The sequence below is a fragment of the Saccostrea cucullata genome, unplaced genomic scaffold (assembly GCF_032062105.1).
Source record: "Saccostrea cucullata isolate Sc308-1 unplaced genomic scaffold, CSIRO_AGI_Scuc_v1 ctg11150, whole genome shotgun sequence".
Classification (NCBI taxonomy): domain Eukaryota; kingdom Metazoa; phylum Mollusca; class Bivalvia; order Ostreida; family Ostreidae; genus Saccostrea; species Saccostrea cuccullata.
Window position 1 is genome coordinate 21,724 of NW_026918947.1, and position 14,777 is coordinate 36,500.

Here is a 14,777-nt window from a genome sequence, read left to right on the forward strand (position 1 = left end):
ATCACTTAGAAATGCTTTATATAAACACTATCTAAACTTAGCAAGACTGTTTGACCTTATTCACCTATCCCAAAACAGGCAAACCTAGCAAGAGGTGTTGACAGCTTTAATATCATTCAAACAGAGAAAGAGCACTGCACTGCAGAACTGATGACAGCAATTTAATGAGAAAGGCACATTTTTCAAATTTTACTATTAAAGTGCAAAATAGCCCCTTTGTTGGAATTTGAAGGTCACCTTGAACAGTATCTTCCTTTTCTGGTTAAAGTATTCCAGCATGCTAGAGGTTCAAGAATTTCTTTTGACTTGGCGCCGCGTGAGGTATATGAAATAATCTACGAGTATGGTTAAAGTAGAGGACATGCTACAGAATAGAGTGTTAAGACTCGACTGCTAAATACATATCAGCCATTGGATCTGTTGAAGTTTAATAATTGACCAGGATTAATTACTAGACTTAAAATAAATATAAATACCGGAATTGAAAACCTTAAAAAGTAAGATATTTATTGAAATGAGCTCAACAACTTGTGTTGTTTTTTTTTTTCATTTTAAAGTACACATTGTGCATTTTAAACGATGACACACAATTTACTTTAAATAAAATTATTTTACCCTTGTTTTGTGAAAAGGGAGCTGTTTTGATTTATACCTATAATTAGTTTCACCAATATTTGATCAAGTTTGTTTTATAAATGTGACTCATAACAAAATTAATACATATGATAAGTAATGTCCCCACCCTAAAACAAGTGCTTTCCTTGTTTATCCCTATAGCGATGTGATGAAAAGTATTTGGTTATACTTCTGATCATAAAGAAAGTTATTTATATCTTATTGATTAATTAATATATATACTTACATGTAACACATTTGTTTGTTTTAGTTTGTGTAAGTTAACAGGTGACATCATTTAGATTTTTTTGCTGACAAAAGCAATATACCACAATTCAGTTCTTTTTCAAGCAAATTTTTATTTACAATCAACAACTGAGTAAGCTTTTCAAGCGCAGTAATTAAAGTCAACACTTCTCGCCTGTTAAAAAACAAAACAAAAAGTTATTCCCATTGATGTGTTGACATTTGAAGGTTATATCCCCCCCATTTTCTGATTAAAATATATATGAACTATTATTGTAACAGCTGATCACAGACAGCTATAGCTTGGGTATATAGAGTTGAAAAGGAAAGGAGGGATTGGGGAGTAATTTTTTGAATTCCATAGCTCTACATCTACTATATATTTAGTGTTTCCTACAATTTTACCTGCTAACCTCTACGCCCAAAAGCAGAGTTGTAAATATTTACACAAAATGAGAAATAACAAACAATTAAATAAGATAGTTTTTCTTTTAAAAACTAATTTAGATAGAGATTGAAAGCTACCGCATTATATGATAAAAGTAAAATAAAATAAAATTGATTTGAATGTAATGATTTTTTGACAAATCATTGAATATTTTGTACATTGTAGCAAACCATAAAATTTTAAGAACAACACAAAGTTGACAACATCCTGCTTGAACTGTCATCTTTTTTAAAATTGAATAACCAAATACATTTCAGCACATCGCTATTGGGATAAACTTTCTTTTAAATCACTATGTTATATATTAATGAAATTTCCCCCATTACTTATGATATGTATAATTTTTGTTCTGGTCACATTATAAAATAAGCTTGATCAAATATTGGTGAAACTAATTTTGTGACTAATTGTATGTTGTTTTACACCGCATTTAATATTTTTTTATCTCGCACTATTTTACATAATTACAGAAGGGTATTTTTAGTGTTAGTAACTACTGCAATAATGGACATTGATGTTTTATCTGAAAGACCTAGTCCCACAGTGGAATTCAAACCCATAATGTAAGGATCAGCTCCTTACTGCGCGACTCAGAGCAGAATCCAATCACTGTGCGGATGACAAAACTAATTATAAGTATTACAAGTTCCTCTTCAAGAAACAAAGGTTAAAAATTTGAAAAAAAAATATTCGTTTAAAATGTGTTTCAAAAATCAGACATAGCAACACGTATATATATATTTTTTTGAAATGTATTTGTCAGTTGAGTCTATTAAATAATTAATTCACTATAAGTATATATCATGTAAATATTTAGATATATATGTTTATATACAAAGATAGAGATACAGAAAAAAAAATTGCAAATTCCAACAAAGAGGATATCTTTAATAGTGAAACCTATTTTTTAAAAATATGTGCCTTTATAATTATGTAGTTGTCATCAATTTAATTGAACTACGGTTAAAATCAAAATGCTAAGTTTAGATAGTGTTTATATATTACGTAGTAAAGCATTTCTAGGTGATTCTCTGTTTGACATTTAAATTCAGTTTTTATGAAAGTGTGTTTCATTCTTGGTACAGTGTACACAAATCCAAAATGACAATGAAGGGGAGATATTTTAGGCAAAAGAAATTCTTTTGTTCTCAAACTTTTTATGACTAATATAATTAGGATTTACTCAGCTTTTGAAACAAAGATATAATTGTATTTTTTTCCTTGCTTGTTTCAGTATTTTTTGCTGGCAACAAAAAAGTTTTGTTAGATCCGATAATCAATTGGTACATATTATTCGATGACATCAAAATCAAATTTTGATCATGTTGCGCAAAATCGTTTTTTGCAGTTGAACATTTCATTTAAACAGCACGTCTTGGGCGTTAAATTATTACAAATATTAATTTCACAAGGAAAAGTCAGCCGACACCAAATATTTTCAAAAGAAATTTGATTCAGCAAACAATTTTAACAATTAAAGAATTTTAAGGGCAAAAATGAAAATGCCCCTTCAAACTATATTCTGTTTTATATAGCATATCATTCAGGCAAGGGAAGCTTCAACAGTTTCACCGGGTATTAGCTATGTACATAAACGGACAATGGACCACGGCAGATTTATTCATAGTTAGGAAATCTTTAGAAGGGTTGCGAAGATTAAATAGAACAAAAGACAAAAGAGCACCTATTTCGGAGGAGTCCACGCTAAAATCTGTGGCGTTCTAAATCAAGTGTGTTATTCGGAATATGAAACATTCTTGTTTAGATCAGTTTTTACCTTCGCCTTTTACGGCTTATTTATGGGAAGGGGAATTAGCGTATACCTGGGAGAATTGTGCCCATGTACCCTTAACTTTTAAGGATATAAAATTGTGTACGTCAATGTCGTTACTTGCGCTATTTCTGGTCAATCAAACAGGAAAAGGTATCAATATTTTTTCATCTATTCATCAAAGAAACATTTGCCCATTTAATAACTTGAAGAAATTTCTTGCAGTGAGACCACGTGTTGAGAGTTCATTATTCGTGCATAGCAATAAATAAGCACACAGTATGAGAAAAACCCTTTCGAAAATTAAAAGGTTACAAATCACATTCTTTTAGAATTGGAGGTGCAACGTGTCCTGCCTTAAAAGCGGTATCACATGACAAAATCCAATTATTGACGCTGGAAATCAAGCGCATTGCTAAAGTATATCAGAATAGATATGATAAAACTGTATTTACCATATTATATGCATTTAAAATAAATTGTGCATTTAAAATACATAATTAACAAAATTTTTCATTAAATTTATTTTTTTCAATTAAAAAATCCAAGATTTAATGAATGTTGAGCAGTCCAATTAATGCATAACTATTATATTACTATTTGATTTTACGTTGTATAAACAGTTATTAATCATATTTAAGGAGGGGCTTCACCGCGCTGTCATATGTCTGACTTATAACAAACACTTTTCAATCAGCTATAGAAGCTTTATCTCATCTTAAATTTTATTTGTTGGGTAGATGTATGACATCTCGTGGCGGATATGTCAGACAAGCAGAGACATTTGTCATCATTATATTAATTATTGTTATGTATGATTATCTATTTTACGTGATTTGTAGAGCATGTGGTCTCGCTAAGGCTACCCTAGGAGCCAATACAAGCTTGCTATGGAGTGCACTAGAAGCTTGTGTGAGGGATCTGTTTGGTATAACAGTAAACCCCGTTCGGTATAACGGGTGGTTATTTTTGCCCCTCGGTATAGTGGGCTTACCGCGGGTGGTTATTTTTCGGCACTTTGTATAAGCCTCGCTAAGGAATCCCCTAGGAGGCAATTACATATCCCAGCTGACTCGCTAAGGGGTACCCTAGGAGTCGATTTATACATATTGTTACGCCTTGCTATGGATTACCCTAGAAGGCGAGGTGCCATAACGCCCGTTACCGATTTAGGTGTGTGGCACCCAATGATTGTTAAATGCTTGTCTGACATTTGTCATTGAAACAATTATTAAAGCTGTGGCCTTTATCATCCAAAAAACATGTTTTGTGAAGAATATTCAATTAAGGTCGTTTAAAGCAATCGCTATTTAAACGCATTTAATTGATTTGAAGGGGGTAGGCCTTTTGACACTTTCCCCGATTGCCGCGAGTATAAAAGAGGGGCGCACGTGGCGCTTTTTCTCCTCTCGCTCGATAGCTTTCCCAGCGTTTCTGCACTTTTGATAATTGTTTCCCACCCACCACACCCACATAATGAGAAATTAAATCTTAGTTGTTGATAGATTGCTACCTTAAACATGTTAAGAATTTGAGATGCTGTTGTTTCTGCTGTTTATTTGTATTTTTCAGGTTACAATTAACTATGGATGTTTCATGTTAATCTGCGCAAGATTGTGATCTACAGGCAATGGGACTGAGGACTGACGATATGTTGCTGTCGCAGCTTTACGGATATGTCAGACAAGCAGAGACATTTGTCATCATTATATTAATTATTGTTATGTATGATTATCTATTTTACGTGATTTGTAGAGCATGTGGTGGCTCGCTAAGGCTACCCTAGGAGCCAATACAAGCTTGCTATGGAGTGCACTAGAAGCTTGTGTGAGGGATCTGTTTGGTATAACAGTAACCTCGTACCCCGTTCGGTATAACGGGTGGTTATTTTTGCCCTACTCGGTATAGTGGGCTTACCTGTTCGGTATAACGGGTGGTTATTTTTGCCCTACTCGGTATAGTGGGCTTACCTGTTCGGTATAACAGGTGCCTCGCTAAGGAATCCCCTAGGAGGCAATTACATAAGCTGACTCGCTAAGGGGTACCCTAGGAGTCGATTTATACATATTGTTACGCCTTGCTATGGATTACCCTAGAAGGCGAGGTGCCATAACGCCCGTTACCGATTTAGGTGTGTGGCACCCAATGATTGTTAAATGCTTGTCTGACATTTGTCATTGAAACAATTATTAAAGCTGTGGCCTTTATCATCCAAAAAACATGTTTTGTTATTTTTTCGGAAAAATATTCAATTAAATAAATATAGAAACAGAAGGGTTTTAACTCTATATAAATGGAATTTGCATTTGTAAAGTATGATATCGGTCTTTTTCAAACTTTTATAAAAATTGATTCGTTTTATAAATATAATTAATTCCAAATTTCTACTTAAAATATGCTCGAGTTTCTAATTAACAATACCTATGTATATATAGTTCTTGGAGTTCTACTCTTCTAACAGTATATTGGAATTTCCTAAAAATACTAATTTTGTCCGTCATAAGCTGAACTGTTTTCGTATTCATGTGTAATTCTTTTTAAATTTTCATAAAAAGCAGGGTTCTTTTTTTCCAAAACCTTTTATCTAACCTACAAATTTCAACACGTTATTCTCCAAAAAAATATTTATTCCTATTTCTATCATGAAAACCTTTGACTTGTATTAAAAATACCAAAGTTTCTGGAACATCTGCTCATTTTACCAGAAAAAAGACATAGATGTCAATTAATTGACAACTATACTTTATGATAAACGCGATTACTCTAACTTTAGAGATCCTTTTTTATCGGGTCCACAAATATATTGATAAGACCAGAAGAGTTGTGTTACTTCCAAAATTCGAATTTCCTTGCGCCATTCCTATGATGATATAATTAATGACTTAAAAACAATGTATGGTGTATTCAGATAAATTAGACAATTTAACCTCCCTGTAGCATGTCAACTTGATTTGTTCGATACAATTGTTATACCAGTGTTACTCTATGGTTGTGAAATCTGGGGTTTTGAAAACCTAGATATTATTGAACGTGTCCATTAAAATTTTTGAAACATATTTTGTACTTGAAAAATAGTACTCCGAATTAAATGGTTTATGGTGAAACAGGACGCTTCCCATTATATGGCCTAGATCTAATACTGGTGTAAATTAATGAATAGCCCAGGAAAGAAAACTTTTGTATATGATATCAATTTTTAATTGCTAATTCACAATCAGAAATAACTAAGAACCCTTGGATTGACTGTGTTCATTGTATTTTTGATTCATGTGGAGTGTCTCATATGTGGAATTAAACATTTTGTAATAATCTTAATCAAGATTGGGTTACTACTGCTGTTAAACAAAGAATTCAGGATCAATTTATACACATTTGGCACTCTGATATTAATAGTTCATCTGAAGGTATTGTGTATAAACTTTTAATGGGGGACCTGTGTCGTTCTTCGTCAATGCAGGGTTATTTGACGTCACAATAGCGAAGTTTTTAAATACCTGTTGACGTTTGCAACTGCGATATAGGATTAACATTATCAATAGTCAATAACGTACACAATTTACAAAAAGAAAATTTATACATCATTAAAACAGTTTTATTTGATTTAAGGAGTTTATTAATATTAGAATTCTCTTCCTTTGGTTGATAATTCATAGCAATTTCAATTGTGAAAAAATGCCTCGATAATACGCTGATATATGAGCAAATGATACATCTAAGATCAAATTCAGCAAAGAAAGCGGCTTCAATCAAGAAAATATGTTTAAATTGATGTTTAACATTAATTGTATTTTCTCGAAAAGACTTAGAAAAAAAAATTAAGAAATGTACTTGTACCTATATTTGCTTATTGATTAGTACATGTAGATTCAATTATAAAGTCATAAGTTCTAATTAGGTTGTTGAAGGGAAAAGGGGGGGGGGGCAGAATGATTGGAACATAAAGGAAGAGATTAAATCTGACAGTGTAAATTGTTACTACTCAAAACAGAATACTTCTTTTCCGCAAAATGATTTTATATTCAGATGTTCGTCAGTGTTACTTACCTTTGTCTTAGTGCAGAAAGGTCAATATTTCTAACACAAGAGTACGAAAATTACAGAAAACACCATATTTCTCGTTTAATTTATCATAAAGGTATACTTTTTTTCTTTATTAGAATAAAGAGACAACCATTTCTTTAAAAAAATTATGAATTACAACGTTTTCACACAAAAACTTTTTAAGATATTATCTATTATGCACAACGGAATTGTTAACAATACGACAAGAAAAATGAGGTGATACTTACATAGTGCTCCATTATAAGTTTTCATGCAAGATGAATTACAGTGAATTTGCCTTCATTTTAAAGATACAATTCAAATAGTTTAAATAGATGTTGATTTTGAATGTGAATTGATATTTTTGGTTTTGTTTAGCGCATTTTTGGGGGTTGAAAATGTCTGAAAATCATCTATTTTTAGAATTTCACACTGTCTTTTGTACGTGCTCCTGTGTAAAATTAAGCAAATAAAGGTATTGTTTTCAATGTCTAAAATTAAATGCAAGGGTCAAGGAAGGAAATGTCAAAGATTTGAAAGTTTCACACAAAGACTTTTCGGACTTAGGTCCCCCTTATAACAAATTTTGAGTGTGAAAATTATTTATGTATTTTGCCATTAAAATTTAGAAAAATACTTGTCAAATTTTGTACTTTAAATCACCGTCTTCCAGTTGAGCTAGGAAAATGGGCATGTATACCACTAAATGAAAAATTATATACACTTTGTAATGCTAAGCATGCTACCGACGAATTCCATTTTATACTTGAATGTACTGCATTGTCAAACACAAGGAGAAAGTATATTAATGAATACTACATTACAGGACCAAACATACTTAGATTTTATCAACTGAAACAAGATGCTAAGGTATTGAAAAAAAACTCTGTATGTTTATATTAAAAATAGATTATATAGTCTGTCCTCCGTGATCCCCCACATTTGTTCCATAATTGCAATTGTATCATATGTTTTTTTTTCTTTCTATAACTCATTGGCCGGGCTTACTGCTCAAAGAGCAATTGCCGGCTTATGTCATCCTGTTCAAGGCAGGAAGTCAACCCCATAGTCGTCATTTTAAAGCTACGAGTAAAAATATAGTTCTTCTTCTCAACCGCTTTTGAGATGATACAAACGCTTAATAAAGCAACAAAAATAAAACGAAGTTTATCTTTATAAAACATTAGTAGTAATGACTTTGAAAACTTCAGTTCTAAGTCAAAGAACATAGTTCATTAGCGTAAGGATTTTTGATAATCAGTGTTATCGTAGTTTTCTACACATACGAGGTAAAGCAGGAGAGGGAACCAGACTGGTCTGTTTGTTTACATTCAGCTGCAGTACCAGATAAATTCTGATTCTGACAAAATCGGACCGTGGTATTAGGATCGAAAAACTCACTGTCAGTGTCTTATCATTTATATTGATAGTTTTAGAATAATTTTTTTCATCAGAATATAAACGTATGATTCATGTAAGAAATTCATTCTACTCTGTAAATGAGCCCGGCTCTCTGTACTTCTGAGTACTTTGATTTTATTTTCTGATTATGTATATAATATGCTTGTACATCTGACCTGAATTTATATCTTGTACATATTTTTCATAGTCCTCATGTACCATATACAAGGGGTGATCAAAAAGTTCGTGAACTAACTATATATCTACAAAACCACAATTTAGATTAGAAAAGGATTTGGTATACATATAGCCATACACAAGTTTCATATATATAGCATATGCTGAATAAAGTTTTGCTCCTTGCAATTGTTTCTGACGTCACATTGTGAAAATGACGTCACTATGTAGATCACTTGTGACAAAAAATGGTTGTCTCCATAGTACTCGTTGAACGACCGACTGTAAAATTTATAGTATATCTTGGAAATTCCTTTGCAGTTGCGTATAAAAAAGTGTACACAGTTTATCAAGACAAAACACCTCCTATAAATTTAATTAATCAAAGATTGGATTGATCGTTTTAGTGAAGGTAGGCAGATGGTTAAAAATGATATTTGTTCTGCTGCCCAGTGAAGGCAAGTTTGAAAAGACACGTGTTTTTAATTAAGCTTTTTTTTATCAAAGATATACAATTTACAGTTTGAAAAATAGTTAAATATCTTAAAAACAATAATTTAATTATTAATTACCTATAAGTAGTTTACTTTAGATTTTAAACATATAAGATATGATACAGACCCAGATAGCAGGATGTTATTGGACCTTTGTTGGGCCAACAACGCTCCTTATGTTGGGCCACTGTTTGAATTCAACATTGGGCCATCGGTAATTTGCTCATCAGCCCTTAATCAAACCAACTTGTTGGCTTATTGTTGGGCCAATGTAACAGATAATATTGGGCCACTGTTGGGCCAGTGTATTATTTCAATATTGGGCAAACGTCATTTTTGTACAATTGGGCCATTGTAAGCGACTAATGTTGGGCCAACGGTAATTTGCTCATCGGCCCTTAATCAAACCAACTTGTTGGTTTATTGTTGGGCCAATGTAACAGTTAATATTGGCCCACTGTTGGGCCAATGAATTTTTCAATGTTGGGTAAACGTCATTTTTGTACAGTTGGGCCATTGTAAGCAATTAATGTTGGGCCAACGATAATTTGCCCATCGGCCCTTAATCAGACCAACTTGTTGGCTTATTGTTGGACCAACGAACGGATATCATTGAGCCATTGTTGGGCCACTTATTCTTTCAATATTAGGAAAACATCATTTTTGGGCCAACGTTGGTTTGGATCTTATTGGCTCTCCATCATGACAACTCATTTGCTCTTCATTGGTTGGTCATTTGTCCTCAAAATTGACAAACAAATATATACAATAAGGTTATACTAGTTTTGTAGTACAGTTTAATGGTAAAAGCCCTTTAATACTATCTTGTATGCTATATATGCTAGATTAATAGTTTAATACATATTCTCAATATCTCATAGAATTGCCATCAACAAGTATTGCATTGTAAGTAGCTCTACATTAATTAAATAACCGAGGAAAAAGAAATCAAAATATAAAATTAAGTTATAACAGACTATAATTTTATTGCTCAGTGCATGAAGAAAACATTAATAAAGAATTAAAAGTCGATGCTCACTTCAAGCGATACATGTAGGGTTACATGACTGTATACTCCCTCTCTGATGTAAATTATGCACAAGTTCAGTAAATTACAGGTATCAATAAGCACGTCTAACAAATAAACAAAGCCCTCCTGTTCTTAAAATAATACTAAAATGAATCCCGTCATTTTGTTTACTTACACAAAAAATGTTTCTGGCATCTGCATCGTGTTTATAACCGACAAACAGACACAAAAAAGGGTAGAACTACAGGTATGTCACACTATATTACAGAAAAAAAGTTAGGCACTGCCACTTTCCATCTGATCCCTCTCCTAAGTCTCCATTTCCTCTTCCCGAGTCTCCTCCTGCCCCTTCTTTTCTTCTCTGTCCGTTTCTTCCTCTCCCATCCCTGTCCTTGGCATACCTTAGCCATTCTTTGATTGTGTTCTCCATGTCTTTTTAGAATCCCCAGTAACACTAAAATTGTAATATTTGGTACTTAATACATTTGTTGCTTTTCTCAGTAAAGAGTAAACATACGATTAAATTTACAAGTATATCACTATATGTTTAAGCTGTCAATTAAGGAACAACCGTCTTTTTTGTTTCATGGTGTGATTAAGTGATTAGCTTGCGTGATGAAGGCATTTATGCATGATATTTATACGCTTGATAATCATCATCACAACAATTTTGATTCAATGTTGCCCCATATAAAATACATGTATTGAAAATTTGTCGTTACAATGAACAAATTTTAAATGAAAGAACCCAATTTATTTTTAGGACTGAATAAATTTTGTTTTAACTTCAGCAAGTTCATCATTTTCAAAATGTTTGATCATGTACTCGACGTTAAGTGTATATAAGTAAATTAAGTTAGACTTCGGAAATGTATTCTACTATAGACACAAATTTCAATTTAAATAAGGAGCAAATTATTTATTGTTTTAACTGTATCAAAACACATTTTTATACTTTCATTTATTTTTCTTGTATAGAAACAAAAGATTTAATCACTGATAATTTATTTTATTTTGATAAATTATAAGAATTTTAAATTTATTTTAGCTAGATTGATTTTTCAAGAAGGATTGGTTGTAGATTTATTTCTGATTGTAGAGACGATCAGATTTGTTAATATACAGATTTGTAACAATTAAATGTTTATACACATTGGCCCAATTAATGTTGGTCCAAATATCGGGCCAACATTGGGCCAAGGAGCAAAATGACATTGGGCTAACGTCATTTGCCAACATCGGCCCAATGTTCTTGTTGACGTTTCGCCAACAATGTCGCATTCATTGGGCCAATGTTGGCGCAACGTTGGGCCAATATCTGTAGAAATAACACTCTACATTGGGCCAAAGTTGGCCCAACATATATATCGGGCCAACATTGGGCCGATGAGCAAACTTAAAGTGGGTCAATGCCATTTTACAACATTGGCCCGATGTAACCGATTACAATGGCCCAACGTTGGCCCAATGTTAGCATGCTATCTGTACAGTGTTGACCAAACAACACCTGGCCTCTGCACTTCCCCGTGTCTGATTTACATAGATCTGTACATGATATCGTTTAAAAACTAAACGTTAATTCAGCTGTGCCGAGGCAAAAATATTATTAATACTTACAAAGTGGATGCAGATATGCAAGGTATCAGTCTCATTACGCTCGCTCGTGTCAGATTAAAAATGGCGCGGATATTACAAGTAGCCCGGTTGTTGTCTACCCATGATCCTCAGTCAGATTCATGGTATATTGAGCCAACGTAGGGCCGCTGCCAATCCCTAAACAAATATTTTCTCTCATGATTATAGTTTTATATGCCAACAGTTAGCCCAACATTAGCGCACTATTTATACATAACAAGCTATCAATATTCCATGTTGGGCCATTGTTGGCCCAATCAAGGTAACCCAACATAGATAATAGAACAATAATGTAAGATTGGGCCAACGGTGTTCCGCTATCTGGGTTATTACAAATAAATAATATAAGCATATACACAATTCAAAAAATAGAATAAAACACTCTTTGGTGCTTGATCACTTAAGTGCAAAGTTAAAAATGTTGAAAATATCATACAATGTATCAAAACAAAAGCAGTCATCCAATGATAAGCATGGACATAGAAAGTCCTTTTAATTATTTAAGAATGTGCCAACCTTGTCCCAACGTAAAGCTCAGCAGCTAATTATAAAATAAACACCATCAATTAGTCGGAAGTATAATAACTGGGCCAACGTTGGCCCAATATAAATATCCCATCTTTGAAAGACCTAAACAAAATAACACTTGTGTGTATTACAAACATTATGCCAACGTTGGGCCAACATACTACTACCAACTTGATAGGACACGTTCTTTAAGGGTGTATTACAAACAATGGGCCAACGTTGGGCCAACATACTACTAACAACTTGATAAGGCACTTTCTTTAAGGGTGTATTACAAACAATGGGCCAACGTTGGGCCAACATACTACTACCAACTTGATAGGACACGTTCTTTAAGGGTGTATTACAAATAATGGGCCAACATAATACTACCAACTTGATAGGACACGTTCTTTAAGGGTGTATTACAAACAACTGGCCAACGTTGGGCCTACATATTACTACCAATTTGATAAGGCACTTTCTTTAAGGATGTATTACAAACATTGTGCCCACGTTGGGCCAACATACTACTACCAACTTGATAGGACACGTTCTTTAAGGGTGTATTACAAACATTGTGCCAACGTTGGGCCAACATACTACTACCAACTTGATAGGACACGTTCTTTAAGGGTGTATTACAAACAATGGGCCAACGTTGGGCCAACATAATACTACCAACTTGATAAGGCACTTTCTTTAAGGATGTATTATAAACAATGGGCCAACGTTGGGCCAACATACTACTACCAACTTGTAAATACACTTTCTTTAAGGGTGTATTATAAACATTGGTCCAACGTTGGGCCAACATAGGAATTCCGTCATGTTCGAGAAGGTTGACTTGGTAACATTGGTTCAACGTTGGCCCAACGTTGTTCCCCCAACGCCAACCATACAACCTTTAACAAATGTTGGCCCAACATAGTCATGCTATCTGGGGTGGAGGCACCCATTCTCTATCTACCTTGAATAAATCTCTCTCAAGACAGAAGATTTGGGTTTTAATGGTGGCCATGCTCATATTTTGGGAAGGATATTCTTATCCACCCATGCTGTTGCCGAGATTTGACCATATCTGACAAATGAACTATTCTCCTTATAAAAATTAACTTGCGTGGAAAGAAATTTAAAAAAAAACTCAGAAAAATCCTTCAGGTTTTGTGACAGAAGGCTATGGGGGAGGTCACGTGCCCTCCTATTAGCACATGATTCGCACATGAGCAGAAAGGTGACAGATGTGCGTTAGAATTAGAGAGGACTATATGACCAACACTGAAACCAAATACTGTTTCTTTTATGGAAGTTACTCAATTAGTTCGCGATTTTTTTATCATCCTCGTATTTTAAATGGTTTCGAGTGAATAAATGAACTTGAACTTGAACTTGACGATGTTATATCTGAAGGTAACAGACTAATGAACAATAATTTGCATTTATTGCTTTTCTGTGGGTGATTTCATATAATTAATAACAATTAAATTTCTAAGCAGACAAAACGGATATGAATAAGAGAAAAACACCCAAGATCACAAAGATTCCAATATAGGATCTTTTAAATAAAAACATAGAAAGGGTGATATTTAAAGAATGACTCCATAAATGATGAAAATAATTCAGATGTAGAGGAAAGATTGTCCTGATTTTGAGACAATGTCGCTGAATTGTAATCACTGGTTATGGAAAGATCGAACTGGAATCTGGAATAATTATCAAAAGAAAATTAATAACAAACTCATGAAGTGCTACAAAAGAAATCCCAAAGCCACTGTGGTTATCTTATTTGAAGAACATCTGAAATAATTAACTTTCTACAATTATTAGGAAATTGTTTCTGTTATTTGGTAATTTAAAAAAAAGACTAGTGTCTTAAACCTTTGACTCCTGAGCTGAAATAATATACTAGAATCGAAGTTTTTCAGTCGCAACAGTATCGCCATAGGAACTGTGGTATCATTTTTTGAGTGAACATTATCAGTTAGAAACTTTCAGCTTATGAATCATTTAACATTTTGTCATCAACTGGCTGTTGATTAGTTGAACATATGATCCCAGGGTTCAGCAATTAATAGTTTATTAATTAATGCAGCCATGGCCCATTCTGCCAAGGAGCAAGTACGAGGGCTGTTCGGAAATTATTGAGACAATTACATTTACTCCATAAAGGACGGAGATAATATCAGGAAAATTCATCAACATTTTATAAAGAACGAATAAAACACTTATGCAAAATTTCCAATTCCTATGATAATAAGAAAAGTTTTGGTGAAATAATAAACATGCATATGTCTATCGACCCGGAGCAGCATCACTATGTCATTTTAACGACACGTCAGCCAGGGATGGTTTTGCATGTAAAACGATCGGGAAGCGTTTAATCTTTTTCCTTCTTTGTTATTACATATAACA